The sequence below is a fragment of the Phalacrocorax aristotelis genome, chromosome 3 (assembly GCF_949628215.1).
Source record: "Phalacrocorax aristotelis chromosome 3, bGulAri2.1, whole genome shotgun sequence".
Lineage (NCBI taxonomy): Eukaryota > Metazoa > Chordata > Aves > Suliformes > Phalacrocoracidae > Phalacrocorax > Phalacrocorax aristotelis.
In genome coordinates, this window is record NC_134278.1 from 13,790,930 (window position 1) to 13,806,166 (window position 15,237).

A 15,237-nucleotide genomic window follows, 5' to 3' on the forward strand; every position below is an offset into this window, starting at 1 on the left:
GGGAGTCCACAGCCTGCCAGGAGTGTTAGGTGGATTGTTCCAAAACTGAACTGAAGGAGTTTATGCAAACACGCAGAGCAGATGGATGGCAAATTTGGCCTCAAACCCCACTCCAGGACTGACATTTGCACAGAGTCACTCAGAGAGTTCATAGGAGAACTCACTGTGAATCCAAATTGCTAGTCAAGAGACCAGTTCTAGCACGAAATTCTAAGTAAAAAAAAGGGCAAAATGAACCTCTGTACAGTGGCCAGGCTTGTGAATGGAGCGAAATATGTTCATTTTCCTGGCAGAAAAAAGGAGAATACCTTTCCCTCCCAAATTCTGTCTTGAGATATATGAAATCTTTCATTCTGTTATCAAAACTTCTTATATACTTGTGTTTGCATATTTTCTTATTTTAAAAATCTAATTACATTTAGCATAGAAATTTTGAAAATAAAAATTCGAGACATTTATTAACAATGTTGAAATGAATGCTTGTTTTTTCAATATTTTGGTTTTGGTGGATGAGAATGAAATAAAAGGGACAAAGCAGAAAGTTTTCACAGTTTAATCTAACAATGGTATAAACTTTTTTCACTCCAAACACACATTTATTGCTGATTTTAAGGGGTGCTACATACGTGATTCCACTTTCATGACAAATCATTGCTAATACAATGAAACTGTAGATTTCAGCTGCTGAAGAAACTGAATTTTCCAATAGCAATTTTTAATTTTTATCCTGAAATTAAAGGTTTCCTTGAAAATGAATCAGTAATGTCAAGGTGTACGGTGGAATTATAAAAGCTGTTTTTATTCAATACTGAATACAACTGCAGACATATCTAATTCTCTCTGGAAATCTTTGCAAAAAGTGGCCAACAGGGAAGTTGCAAGGCTGTGCAAGATACCCCAGTACATGTGGCCATGGCCCTCCTTACTTCCTGAGGAACTTTAGGCTACTTTCCCTGCAGTTCTTCGAGCAGCTTTGCTCTGGGAGAGATGGGGACAGGGAATAAATAAGAAAATCAAGGAACAGTGGCAAGGCAAAATATGAAGTGGTCTGGCAAAGGCAGTCAGCACAGCTCCTGTGGCACTGTGATAGCTGCGATGTCAAAAGCATGCATCAGAAATGGGGAAACCAATATGCTAGAATTAGAGGCTCTATGTGTTAACAGCAGCCAACATGGCTTCATATTTGGCTAATGAGCACATACACAGGTTTCAGGCCTGCTGGTGACATTCACACAAGATGATAAGTAGGAAAATAGGAATTGTTTTTACTGAAAACAAATATTTTTTATTGAAAATGCCAATGTTCAATAAAAAAAAAAAAAAACCCAAAACAAAAAAGTCAAAATATGCAAACTTTTCTCATTTATTTATTTTGCGTAAATATTTTAATTTGAGCATTTAAGATGTTTTGACCAAAAGAAAAGAGAAAAGCAAAAAGAAAAGAAAAAGCAATACACTTCTCGAAAGGCAGAGGGTTTTTGCGATTTGGAAGAGGTTTTCTGGGATTTGTCTTTACCTGACTGACATTTTATCAGTTTCTTCATTCGCTTGTATGTTACCAGTTCAACACCAATTCTTTCAAGTTGTTACATGACACAGGTCTTCTGTTATTTAGGTTGTAAATGCCCTGAATCAAAGCCTGTGTCAATGGGGGCTTGACAATATTCCTGGAGTGCACATTTTATTGAGAGCTTCCTGGCTGCTCTGTTAACATATACATCCATCATTATTTGTTCTGCTTCTTCTGGGATCAGAGTTTTTTAAACAACAGAACAAAAAGCAAGCAAAGCAAAACAAGAAAATCTCAGACTAAGGCTGCATTTCCTTAAAACTGTCTACTTTCTTCTGTGTCATTAGGAATTAGTTTCTTAGAGGTACTGCAGGGGTTTCTTAAGATACTGGAGCATTGCTGGCAACCTGTGTATAACATCTTCCCTGCATTCAGCAACAGTCCTGCTGTTGCAATAACTGGAATATTAGAAAACTGTGAACTCTTTTGGGCATGAAACTGGTTGTTTTCTTCCGTTTTATTTTTGCTTCCTTTTTTTGTCTGCTGAGTGTCTACCCATACACTGGAGCTCTAAAAATGCAGATCCAAATGATGCTAATGATGTACCTAAATAGTTTTCTGCAATCCAAGTTTAGAGGTATATCCTTATATAGCACTATCCTGTGCTGGTCGGTGTACTAGCTGACCAGGAGCCAGTTGGGGTATTTATGTACAGTGAGAGTATGTTGTAGTTAAGCAATTATCTTAATTGAATATTTGTATCAGAAATAGTGTGGCCAGCAGGACTTGGGAAGTGATTGTTCCCCTGCCCTTGGCACTGGTGAGGCCACACCTCAAATACTGTGTTCAGTTTTGGGCCCCTCACTACAAGAAAGGACACTGAGATGCTGGAGTGTCTCCAGAGAAGGGCAACGAGCCGGTGAATGGTCAGGAGCACAAGTCTTATGAGGAGCGTCTGAGGGAACTGGGGTTATTTAGCCTGAAGAAAAGAAGGCTGAGGGGAGACCTTATCACTCTCTACAGCTACTTGAAAGGTGGTTGTAGTGATGTGGGTGTTGATCTCCCAAGTAACAAGTGATAGGACAAGAGGAAATGGCCTCAAGTTGCACTGGGGGAGGTTTAGATTGGATATTAGGAAAAATTTCTTCACCTGGGGGGTTGTCAAACATTGGAAGAGGCTGCCCAGGGAGGTGGTAGAGTCACCATCCCTGGAGGCATTTAAAAGGCCTGTAGATGTGGTACTTAGGGACATGGTTTAGTGCTGGACTTGGCAGTGCTAGATTAGTGGTTGGACTTGATGATCTTAGAGGTCTTTTCCAACCCAAACAATTCTATGATTCTATGACTACTGTGTGATTTGGAAGAAATAACAGAAAATTAACCTTCTGCTAAAACTGAAGTAACTTATCTCTTAAGGATTTAGGACCTCATCTGCAAAATGTACATACATTGCTTTATTCTACCGTATTGCAAAAAAACAGACTCAATTTTTAGTGGGATCTTGAAACCTTGGATAGTGACATCAAAATTTTCCTACATTTGATCAAAATGTGAATCATATTGCCTAACGGTCTGTCTCACCACTGGAGAGTACTGTGTGTACCACCAGACTAAGGTGATAAACAAGTGATTCAAAATATCATTTGAATTCACATCCACAACTAAAACAGTACACATTTCCCCCAATAAGAGAGAGAGGAAGTAGGGTAGGGATACAGGACAGACAGTGGAAATTAATCTAGGTTTTCAGTTTTCTAACTATCTCTTCTTATCCTTGTCACATTTCAAAGTGTTTAGTAACTGCGTATTAGAAATCCTAAAACTTTAAAAAATGTTATTGCAACCTTTTGATTATTTCTTGGAATGTTTCTTGGTTTAACTGATTATAGTTACAAAAAATTACTACAATTCTCTATCAGTTTAGGGATAGAGAGATAGGATGAATCATACAGATATGAATTTTTCATGAGACATTTTACTGAAGACTGAAATTTAATATCTGCATTTAACTTTATGATTTCTAATTTTATATTTTTTGACCCATTTGCAACACACTATTTCTGAAAAGTAGGCTTTCTAGGGACAAGCTCTATGATGTGCTACTGATAATTAGGTGATACTGCTCTTTTCCATGGTTTTGTGTTAATATATCCATTTTACACTAGAACGCTTATATTCCCGGAGCTGGCCATTCAATAATAGAATAAGGAGTAAGGAATAAGGAATATATTGATCCTAAAGAGGTCATATAGACTCAAGGATTCCAAGGCTTTTTATTGACATCGCTCTATTTTGTATATTTTAATTTCAGTGATTACGCTCTGCCTATCAGGAAACTTCCTTGCATTTTGCTTAATTTAAACTGCTCCTCGCTATTGCTGGATGGCACTAGTCTGCATTTTAAGAAGCAAGAGCCAGCTCCTGGGCCTGTGTAAGCATCATTGCTGCATGGGATTATACTGATTTACACCAGCTCAGGGTCTGATCCATATTTTCTATCTCTGTGACATGATTTAGGCTAAGTTACACTCTATAAATCTATTCTCGGTTGTTACTTTCTGCCTCTCAAGCTTCCAATAGGAGAACTTGTATTCAGGTTTCACAGCCAGGCAACAAAAGGCTTCCCCTGGGTACTATGCTACTCCTTTAAAAACTAAAGCAAACGGGCTGTGGAGGCAGAGCATTTAAATAGCAACATTCATTACCCCAGCTGAAGGAAAAAAGGTCAGCTCCAGCAGTAATCTCCTGCTGTAAATTTGCTAGAGAAACAACATGCCAGTAAAAGTACACATTAAACAATATTGTTGGCACCGGGTCGCTTGCTGCCTCCAGCCCTGACAGCGATATCAATAGTGTTAAACCCGATATTGGGGGAAACCCCTAGTGCCAGGAGGGACCCCGCAGCACACCCCACAGGGTCAGCCAAAGTGGGGCCCAGCCGCCCTAAACACGCACACGTATACATAGGTGTGTGTCTATAGGCACGCGTACGTGGCGGCCCGTGAGGAGGGTGTGCGGAGCGGCGGACAGCAGCCGCCCTCCCCTCCCGTGAGGATGGATCCCTGGCGGGATGGCGGGCGGCGGCCCTGCTGACAGATTTTTCGGCACGTTGCAGGCGGGTTGGCCGGGTGCCTGGCAATCCACGAGGACTGACACATTTTGGGCAGAGCGGCAGTACGCAGGGAGCCATGTGGCCGATGTTAGTAAACATTATCCCGCACAGTCTGGCGTGCCTCCGCCGGCAGCGGGAGGGTGAGCGGCTGGCAGCGGGCAGGGCCTGGCCGGGGCGGCCGAGCTGCCTGGGGACGCCAGCCAAGGCCCCTCATCCCCCAGCTGCTCCCGTCTCTGCGGCAACGGCGGCGAACAATGGGCTGGAAATCCAGCCGGCGGCCCGTATGGAGAAGGCCCTATAGAGGGAGAGGGCCCACTGCCGAGCCTGGGGGCAGCCTGCCCACCGGCCCCCCAGACCCCCCCCACAAAAGAGTACACCCTGAAATACACAAAAAGGCACAAAAATTGGCATCTCCCCCAGCACCCCTTCAGGCATGGTCCCCCTCACTATCCAGGTGTTCAGGCTCCATTTTGATTGTGCCTCACAGCCACCCAGGCGGAGGGGCAGATTTAACAGTGAAGGCCGGATGGCACAGGGTTAAAATAACAAGAGCTGGATTTCAATGGAAATTTGTTGGGCTTTCTCTTGATTTTAGACCTGGGTCTGGGTGGCAGAGATTAGGATTTAATTTGTACCTCATTACTCTGGGAGACAGAGAGGCTTCTGACCTTGCCTCGGGATGCACCTCACAGTTTTACACCCAAATTTCCAGCTTTCAGCTTGATTCTGCTTTCAGACATAACCCTTCTTCACACAGGCTACAAAAAAAAGGCAAGGATTTGATGCACCTCGAAACCCTTTTGACATGAGCTGTCCTGAGGTTGCCACTCAGAAACCTGGGGAAAGCAAAGGCAGCCTCCCTTGTGCACTTGCAGCAGGAAGAATTTCTCCCACTTGTAAGACTTCTACAGCTGTGCACAAACAAGGAAATCTTTATAAGAGGAGTGGGCACAGTCATAAACTTGGAAAAATACGGCAGCAGCCTCTATATGCAAATAAAAACCCCATCCTCCCCCAGTAAGTCCAGTATCAATTGACTGAAGTATTTTCCTACGAAGCTGAAGTATTTTCATATGTCATTGCACCCAGACAAAAAAAAAAACACTCGCCATTCAGACCCAGATTTTGGGGAAGCTTTATAGAGATAAGCAGCACTTCCCTGGAATAGATTCAAGTCTCCTGCCCCCTGTCAGCTACAAAATCTTCAGAAAGCACAGTTTCTTACAACACAGTCCTTTCTCCATACAAAATTAGACCTTTGGGACCAATGTCTCTTGTTGTAGAAGTCTTCTGTGGAATATCTTACAACTTTTATGAGCAATTGGTTCTTATTACACAACCAAGAAACATTCATGCTTTCTTCAAAACCACTTGGGAATCTGTTCCCAAGCAGAAATCCATATCTTTGTATAATTAGGTTGATGTATCAAGTATCACTAAAATAAAGGACAAATGTCCTTGTGTGATGACAAAGAACTGCATGGAATTGTCTACTCCTTTTCTGCAGGGGGGTGTGTGTGTGGGGGTGTGTGTGTGTAAAATGACAAGAGCCTAACCTAAGGCATGGAGAGAAGTAATTAAGAAAAATCTCTCCAAATGCCAGATATGTCACCTTTATTGGTAATATGTCATATGTAGTCCTATGAAGATCCAAATGAGAGCTAGAGTTTTTGAGTTTGAAATAATGTATGTGCAATGAATACTTATTATGATCTTGATTTATAAAATGTAGTAATGGTCTTAGGAATGTTCTGAACTGAAGAAAGTTCACTGTGTGCAGAAAGAGTGTGCTAATTAAGAGATACCATACACATGTCACTGCAGGGAAGCTTTCAATCGGGAAAGTAATCCATTGACTGTATGTGCATTTTGCATCCAAGACCCAGTTTTGAAAAAAAGGGAAGAAAGAAGGTGAGATGTTACAGCCTTGCCTGGCTGCATTCCTGTTGCATAAAAGAACCCAAAAGAATGAGGAAGAGAGTCCCGGTGCAGAAAGCAGAGCGAGGCAGAGATTGCTGAGAGGCAAAACTGGAGGCTGGATTTTGTACCTGGCTCTGTACATCAGCTGTAAATGTCCGAATTCCAGGACAGCAGGAGAAATCCTTTGACCTTGGAAAAACTCCTTGTGGAACCACACATGAATATAAGCTGCAATTAATTAAGTTACTTGGTATAAAAACAAAAGCTCTGTTAGAAGACATCGAAATTTGGGTGGGTCTGGTTGCTGTAAATGTAACTGAAAGACTGAAATTGAAAGACCCTTTGTCCATTAGGGCATGAAAATTTGTTGGTTATATTTATTACAATAATTTCAGTGGGCTGTCCCTGGACCTAAGTCAAACTAGCACGGCATGGTGAATCATATACAGTTGCCCACAGTTGTTTTCATGGATACAGCTAAGTCCCCTGACCTTCCAGCACAGGGAGGCCACATCCAGCCTCCTTATCAGGAGTGCTCGCTGGCCCACGCTAACCCCCAGCTGTCCCTGACCACGGCTGCGTCAAAGCCCTGCCAGGACACGTGCTGACCATGCAACAGTAGGGACAATCACAGGCCACTGCCAGCGTCTGTGCCCTGGGCCTCTTTCACTTGCTAGCTCATAGATAACCTGACAGATCCAAACACTAAATCAATAGGCTTCAGTGGGAACTGGGACAGGCTCAGTTGGTCTTTTCCAGTTTAATTTTTCTGGTTACATTCTTAATTTCCGCAGGTCTAATTACTTACAGTACAATAACAACATTACCAAGAGAAAGAAATTAGAAATGGGATTGAGAAGGTCAAAACAACAAAAAAACTTGGATTTCTGAAAATGTATAAGACAAACCTTTCTGTCCGGGCCCAGTCCTGCTCTCTGCACCTAGACAACAAGACTGTTGTACCCAGGGCTGAGTCCATGGAAATAGATCTGGGCTTCACATCTCAGCTGAGCAACTGAAGAGACTACTGGTAAACTCGCAACTTTAGTGCAGAAAATTGAGATGGGTCATAGTCTGAAAAAGGTTTCCAAAAGATATTTTGTTTCTTTGAAAGAAAAGTGGGGAAGAAAGACAACAACAGAGGAGGAGGGAAGGGTTGGGCACAGGAATGGGGAACAACAGCTTCTGCTTTGAAGCCATGATACCTTATTCTTCAATACCTCTGCACAAGTCACTTGGTCCTTCTGTGTAACCTGCTGACTTCAGTGCAGTGGGGAGCCGAAAGCTTTGTGGAGCATTTAGCTGTCTGAAGGACCAAGGAAGCCTGTCCATGAAAGAGTACTCATAACTCCAGTGCAGTCAGTGTAGGATCATAGATGTACTGGAACCCTAAAGCCTGTGAAAGGCTCTAAAAATGTTGTTCTGCTTGGATATGGGGATCTACATGTAAAAATTTTTGGTAAACCCTGCACTGCATTGCGTATTTAAGTGGAGAAAAATAATAAAACTGCCTTCCTCAAAGAAACAGCACACTGTGGTTTAGGTTCTAATTCATAATCCAATGAAGTAAAAAATATTCCTGCTGTTTCACAGGTTGGTTCACAGGTACTTGCTATTATTTTTGTTATTGTCCAAGTGTTACTCCTTCTTTTACAGTCTTTTTACTCTCTTACTCTGGCTCATTTGTCAATACATTATGTGTAATGCTCCCACTAACAAAGCACAATAAAAATCAAAATATACTGAATTGGCTCTACTTAGAATAGAAAACAAGTGGGTATTTTTCAGCATGTTTGAAAAATCGACACATTTTCCTTGTAATACCTAATAACTAGCATTATTCTCATTTTACAGTTTATACCAGAAATAGACATTAACTCATTAGCCTTGATGAAGCATCTGTAGCTTGGTGAGGTGAGTGTCACTTTACAAGTCCTGGGTTGCACACCCTGCACTGAGAAAAGTGAATCCAGATTTTTCCAAGGTTCCACTGCTGCTGGAAAGACTGCAATATCATTACTTAGTTTAAGTCAAGCAATTTGGAATGACATTTCCAGCTTTTGTTTTCATACTTAGTTTCATTTTACTTTCTTCCTCTACAGAACTATGCCGAATATAACACGAGGATAAAATCTTAAGGCTTACCTAATTACTACCGCATTACACTGGTATGAACAGTGCAGATACCGAACATTAGACAAATTACTAATACAACAATGCAGCAGTTCTTTCTATGGCACAAGATTTCTCTGGGAATGTTATTTTATTGTATTTTGTTTAGTGCTTGTTTGTTTAAGGGGGAGGAACAGGCATTGCTGTATTTCAGTTTGATTCAGCAAGCATTCTGGCCTCAGTCCAGCAAATCACTTAAGCGTGTGCTTAAATCTTATGAAATGAAATTTAAGTTCATAGTACTGCCTATGTATTTGACATACAGCATGGGCTTAAGTGCTTTATACAAAGCAGGACCAGAATTATGAAAAACCTTAAAAAATAAGGCCCTTACACGCACAATTTGAAAAAACCTGATACTGTTAAAAGGGACATTTTCCACTGCCTATGCTATGAAAACACTGTGTAGTTCCCCTCCTCCAATCCCCCTCCTCAAAAGCCAACTAACTTTTCTTGATCTGACAATCTGACAGCTATATCCTCTGTAACTGCTAGTCTGGCCCTTTCTTAAAATTTCCTATTAAGTGGAAGCTTTGCCTGAGCAAGGTATGCAGAAATGAGTCACAGGGAGTATGTGGAATTTTCTCAAGACTTAGGGCTGTGCCTGTTGTAGCCAAAGGCTAAATCTCTGGTGGAACCCCGTAGTGTTCCTCTGAGTACATTCGCTTTCCATACCAATCTCTGTTCTAGTGGGAAACATAAAACCAACATGAAAGTCATGCTGAAACACACCACAAAGAAAGGTGTGTTCTTAACTTGGGTTACCTAACTCAGGTTAGATAATTTAAGCTGTGGTTGCACAGCAATTTAAACCAATCTAACTACTGGCTGCCAGGGAGGGTGGAACCACGTCAGCCAACAGTTAGATGTGCATCAGCTGCTGCCATGTTGCAGCCCCACCTTTGACCAGTAACCAAGACAGACAGGGTAACCGGAGTTGGCTAATATGGAGCATGAAATGCTAACAGTGATTAAAGTTCCTGCTTCTATAACCTGTCCATGTAAAGATATTACTGAATTTTTAAGAGTTTTTACAATGTAGATAGACCCGGAGAACCTTTTCAGATACACAGAAACTCAGCAGAATTGACTCCTGTCCACAGTAAAAGGAAAATACTGTTCCTTCTTCAGAAGGTTTACAATCTATATGCAATATTTCCACTGTAAAGGCCCTAAATTCTTAGCTAAAGGGGAGGGGAAAAAAAACAAAACAAAAACCCAAAAAGCATGCTTACTATTTATGAGAATCTCCCAGTGTAAAAAAGAAAAAAAAAAAAAGCTGTTTTGCTTGGCAGGTTAGATGCCTAAGGATTTATTTGTTTGTATGTTTGTTTGTTTGTTTCTGCCAAGAGCAAAAACAACCTTCTTGAATTACTCTGCAGAGAATCAATCTCTTTTCAACAGAAGCATTAAAAACCTCTAGTTTTCATTCACTGACAGAATAATACATATATTTTGCTTGATAGTGTTTGTTTGAATTACAACCGCATGGAATTCAGAACAAAGGTAGTGTGGCTGCATGGACCTGCTCAAAATTCTCAAAATTCCGTTTTAGATTGCTTCTGCTACAAGACCCAATTAAGCATACCAGTCATCTAAAATACACTAGTTTTTCTGCTGCTCCGTTTTTCTTGCCATCTCCAGTCACTGCTCACCAAAAATAATATTTAAATAGTTATTGTTTTGCATTTCTAGCACATCTCAAAAAAAAAGAGAAAAGAATTACGCTTTTGATCAAAGAACAGATCATGAGCTAATCGTACATATTCTCTCAGCTATCCTCATGCCTTCATGCTAGAGAAAATGTCTTTCTCAAACTTATCACTTGCTTAGTATAGACTTAACAGAACATCCCCATACATTGTACACAATATAGGATTTGAATGCCTTTGGCCCAGTTTCTGCAGCTTTAACTCATAAATAAAGAGGTGGGGAGAAAGAAAGGAGAGAAAAACATGCACAGGTACATATGAGCAGTTGTTAGCTTTGATTTTTAAAATCATGTTGCATTGCCCCACCTACCTGAAGGTTTCCCAGTATTTTGAATGATAAAGGTGGGTACAGATTAACATTTCTTGCCTTCTATCATGTTTAAATGTCATTTCTAAATGCTGACTTCAGCACCAGGTTTCTCTGCACACCAGAGGTGTGGTCTCTGGGGACAGAAGGAAGGGCAAAGGGTTATAAGATGTGGATCTTATACGTGGTCACATGAAATTGTCCAATGAGTCTTTTCCTATCCAGGATGTTGTACAGCAGAAAACGGGCATTATAAGCCCCAAGGCACTCCGCTGTGCCTCCTTGTGCAGAATGTCTATCCCTGAGGCTTACAGGCACACCCACAACGAGGAGAAAGGATTTAGTCCAGCATTGAAAGACTGTAGCATTAGGAAATGGAAAACACATTAGAAATGTGTGTTAACCCCAACTGGAAAACATGAGCAAATCATTTTACTTCCAGCCAACAAAACCTTCAAAAGAACTCATGCAGATTTATGTTCAGGTATCTACCTTTGGATCTCTACCTTATCTCTCTGGATAAGGCTTCAAGTTTGATCCAGCTTAAGGGTGAAGTGAGGTAATGTTCTAGGTGTTTGTATGTTGGATTTTGCCTTGTTTTGTAAGAGCTATAGAATTTCCAGCCTGAAGATTGTCGGTTCATTTACATCTTCTGATCTCTAATTACATTTATTATATTCCAGAAGACTGGAAATAAACTAAACCTATGCTAACCTGAAGCTTAAGACCAGAGGATGAGGTTTATGGCAGAGAATTTGTTTAGTTTTGATCTGTGGTAGATCAAAACCAAACACAATCTTTGGGGCCTGAGAAATGAATCTACTGACTCTCAAAATTCCCTTATGCACTCCAAATATCTTAGGAATGAGCTAGAAGAAATTGACTGGGTTTATATCCTTCTTCCACTCCCTTGCAGTTTCCTGCAGGTCAGCGAGCTGTACATCAACCTCTCTGGTCTGGTGTGGCCCAGGAAATTGCAAATATTTTCAGCTGTGTCAGGTTCTGCATATGCAAGTTAGGAGGTTCAAAGGGAAGTTTAATTGACACTAATCCTCATCTTGACTTTTGCTCACCTCCTCCTCTTTTCCCACTAAGACTTCCCACCTTCCCACCTCAAAGCCACAGAGGCTTTACAGTTTTTCTTATAAAAATATATATATTTAACCCTTTGGCAATCTCTTAATGCCCTTTTATTAAATCCCTTAACTCCTTTTATTAAGTCTAGGGTAATTAAAATGATTATAAACCTCTCTTGAGAGATTATACCCTTTAATCACAGTGCATATTTGCTGAGATGTAGGCGACATTTGTGGTATATCGAATATAAAAATACTTTGGGCAAAGATGTTTAATAACAATTTTTTAAACTAAGATCTTGATTAAGGAGGTTTAGGGCATTAAAAATCATATCTACATGTGGTCACAACAAAACACTGAAGGACTTCAAATACTTTTCCACATATACAATGGCACGGTTATAATCAGGTTTCTCAATTTATTTCAACTCCAGCTCCTCAGCTGGCATAATCTGTCCTAATGCCATTGACTCCCAAGGTGCTACTCTACTTTATACCAGCTCAGTTTTCTGGGCAACCAGAACAAATGCAGAAGTAAAATCCCTTCTTGAGTTCATTATTCCCCTGCCAATGAAAGAAAAGTTGAGGACTTTTCTTCTGGAGCGAGCTTAGATCTCCTGTCTGGGACTCCCAAACTGTGCACTCATCCCATCAGCAGCAATAGTAAGGTGAATGCACCCCCCTGAAAATTCATATGGTTAGATGTTGTTGCGGTATGATTGTGCACGAAGTAAGTAGGTTTAGGAACCCCTGGTCCAGTATAAAATATAAATACGCACTGAACTTTCATCATCAAGGTTTGAGGTTTAACTAGGACATTATTTGTTAGAACTTCTCACTCTCAGAAGTATGCTTCATTGTCACATGCATAGGTCATCAGGTAGGACCAAGCAATATGAAGGCAGCCCTCAACAGTTACTAATCTCTTTTTCAACTATTGTTAAGTCTTTTAATCATTCTGTTCTTTCTGTTTCTTCATGCCTGTTAATAATATACAGCTTGAATTTCAGTTGACACTTCTAAAACCAATCTCTCAAGTGTTCAAAAGCTGTCTTCTTTGAGGGAAACACATAAGTGATGATACACATGTTATAGGCTGAAGGCTCACTTCTAAACTTGTAGAATGACATGGATCAGTAGAGAAAGTATTTATTTACTCTGACATTTGCTACTAGACTAATGCCTGAAATTTCAAAATTAAAGAGTTCTGGTAAGAAATAAACTAGGCACCCAAGATTTGTTTTGTTTTATTGCCATTCTTTATTAACAGTGAGGAAAAACATTAATTTAAAAATTTTTCAGTAGGAGAGGCAGCCAAATGCCTTACTCTTGACCACTTCTAATTGCTATTTATTTTCACAGGTGCTTACATAACTAAAGCATCCAAGCACTGCATATTGTCAACACCAGCAGCAGAAAAGTATAATTTTCTTTACCAAGGAGTTCATGACAACTTAACTGCTCCTAGGTTAATAGTGAATGCAAAAGCTTAAATTACTCCAGAAAATGACATTCAGTCTTTAAAATGTACTACTGACAAAAGTGAAACAATATTAATTAATATGCACTATTCTATTTTAATTGCATGCTTGTGTTTTCATAAAATAGTCTTTCCTAAACAAATGTCAGTAAGAAATTAAGAGTTTAAAAAATGAGAAAGAATATAAAATACAGCATAATTTAACTTGGCATACCTACAATTTTCATTTAGAAGTCTTGGAAGGTCTTGAGTTCTTACTTTATACACTCCTACTGAAGTGCACAGACCTATAGCCACTCAGCAAGAGTTCAGCAGCTCACAGAACAGGACCCTGTATTTTGGACTTGAAAAAATTACATCGAGACATAATATAACTAGTAGGAAAGGCGAGACCACAAAGCAAAAAAAAAAAAAAGTGACTCATTTAAGTGTTTGAATGAAAGGAGGAATTGACATAGGGTGATATGGAACACCTATTGAAGACCACAGGGCCTGTGAAAAGAAATAATCTTTTTAAAGGAACACAGAAATAAAGTTAAGGACTACTGGAGTAAGGCTATAGAAACAAATGAAAGGAAACACTGAAACAGTTAGAACTTTAAGAGGTCCAATAACAGATCTAGCTATAGAAGTTAATATCTATTTTCTTGTTTTCTTCTGTGTTTTTTTTACATTGAAAAGGATGTGATTTGTGCTAACATTTAATTTATTTTGAAATGTTGTCAGTATGTCAACATCTGAAATGTATCAACATGCCCCGTGAATGAGCTTTGTGTAGGTGTGAGAAGGAGAATATAAGGCCCTGCCCACCATGCAATATGGTAACACAAGACATGTTCTAGGAAATTTTATCAATAATGCAAGCAATTTTCTGGCAATGATGAATATTGCTATACATTGATGATAAGCAGGACATGTGAGAGGATAAAAGAAATGCAAAGATGCTGAAGTTATGGCGATGCTATAATAGACGACCAAAGCAAAAAGCACATGAGTGTTACAGAAAACGTGAACAAGATGGAACTGGTTTAAGATTACTTGACTAGTTCAGGAAAAACCTTTGAGATGTGTAAGTGAAATAAAATGAGTGGAAGACAGGAGTAGTAGGACTCGTAATTTAAGGCACTGCAATTAGGTGTCAATGCACAGATGTTTACATCCTCACTATATACCTGGAGTTTCTTTTATAGCCAATGCAGAGCTAATCAATACTGTGAACTGAACCTAGAGAACTAATTCACTTCATCCAAAAATAGAGATCTACACTAAATCACTCTCCAGACTCCACTGATTACGATAGCACCTAGATATGAAACTTTCAGTTAGGTATCTATAAACAGACATCCAGATTTAGGTCTCTTAAGCTGAATCCCACATTAGACATTTACGATGTTGGTACATGTATCTGGTCATCAAAGGCTTCTCTATAATCACACATAAAAATTGGTACTTCTAGGGTGAGATTAATTTGTTTTATTTGAAATGTTTCTAATCATAATTATTGATGTGACTCAGGAATGGTGCCTGGGAACCCTGACTAAAACTAATGATTGTAGGAAAAAATGAGAAAAAAATAAAGCCCTCAGAAACACAGTTTACAGTACATTTTTGATGACAAGGTTTCTAGATAAAACTGAATATGTTTGCATCCCTGTTAGATTCTGTTTTACACTAAGAATTTTCTAACTCTTACTTAAGAGTACATGCAGTCCTAAAGGGATCAACCAAACATGTTCCCAGTTTCTCAGAGTGGAGGAATATCATGCAAGGGCCTCTAAACATCTTTTTTAAAATAATAATAAAAAAAAGCATCTCCACTTTCAGGAAGAAGCTGTTCAATATCACTACTCTCATTTTAGCACCTGATTTAGGAATCTAAATATTATTTTCTAGCTCTTTAGTACCAAATTCACACATGCAGTACAGGTGATTAAACTCCTTTTATATT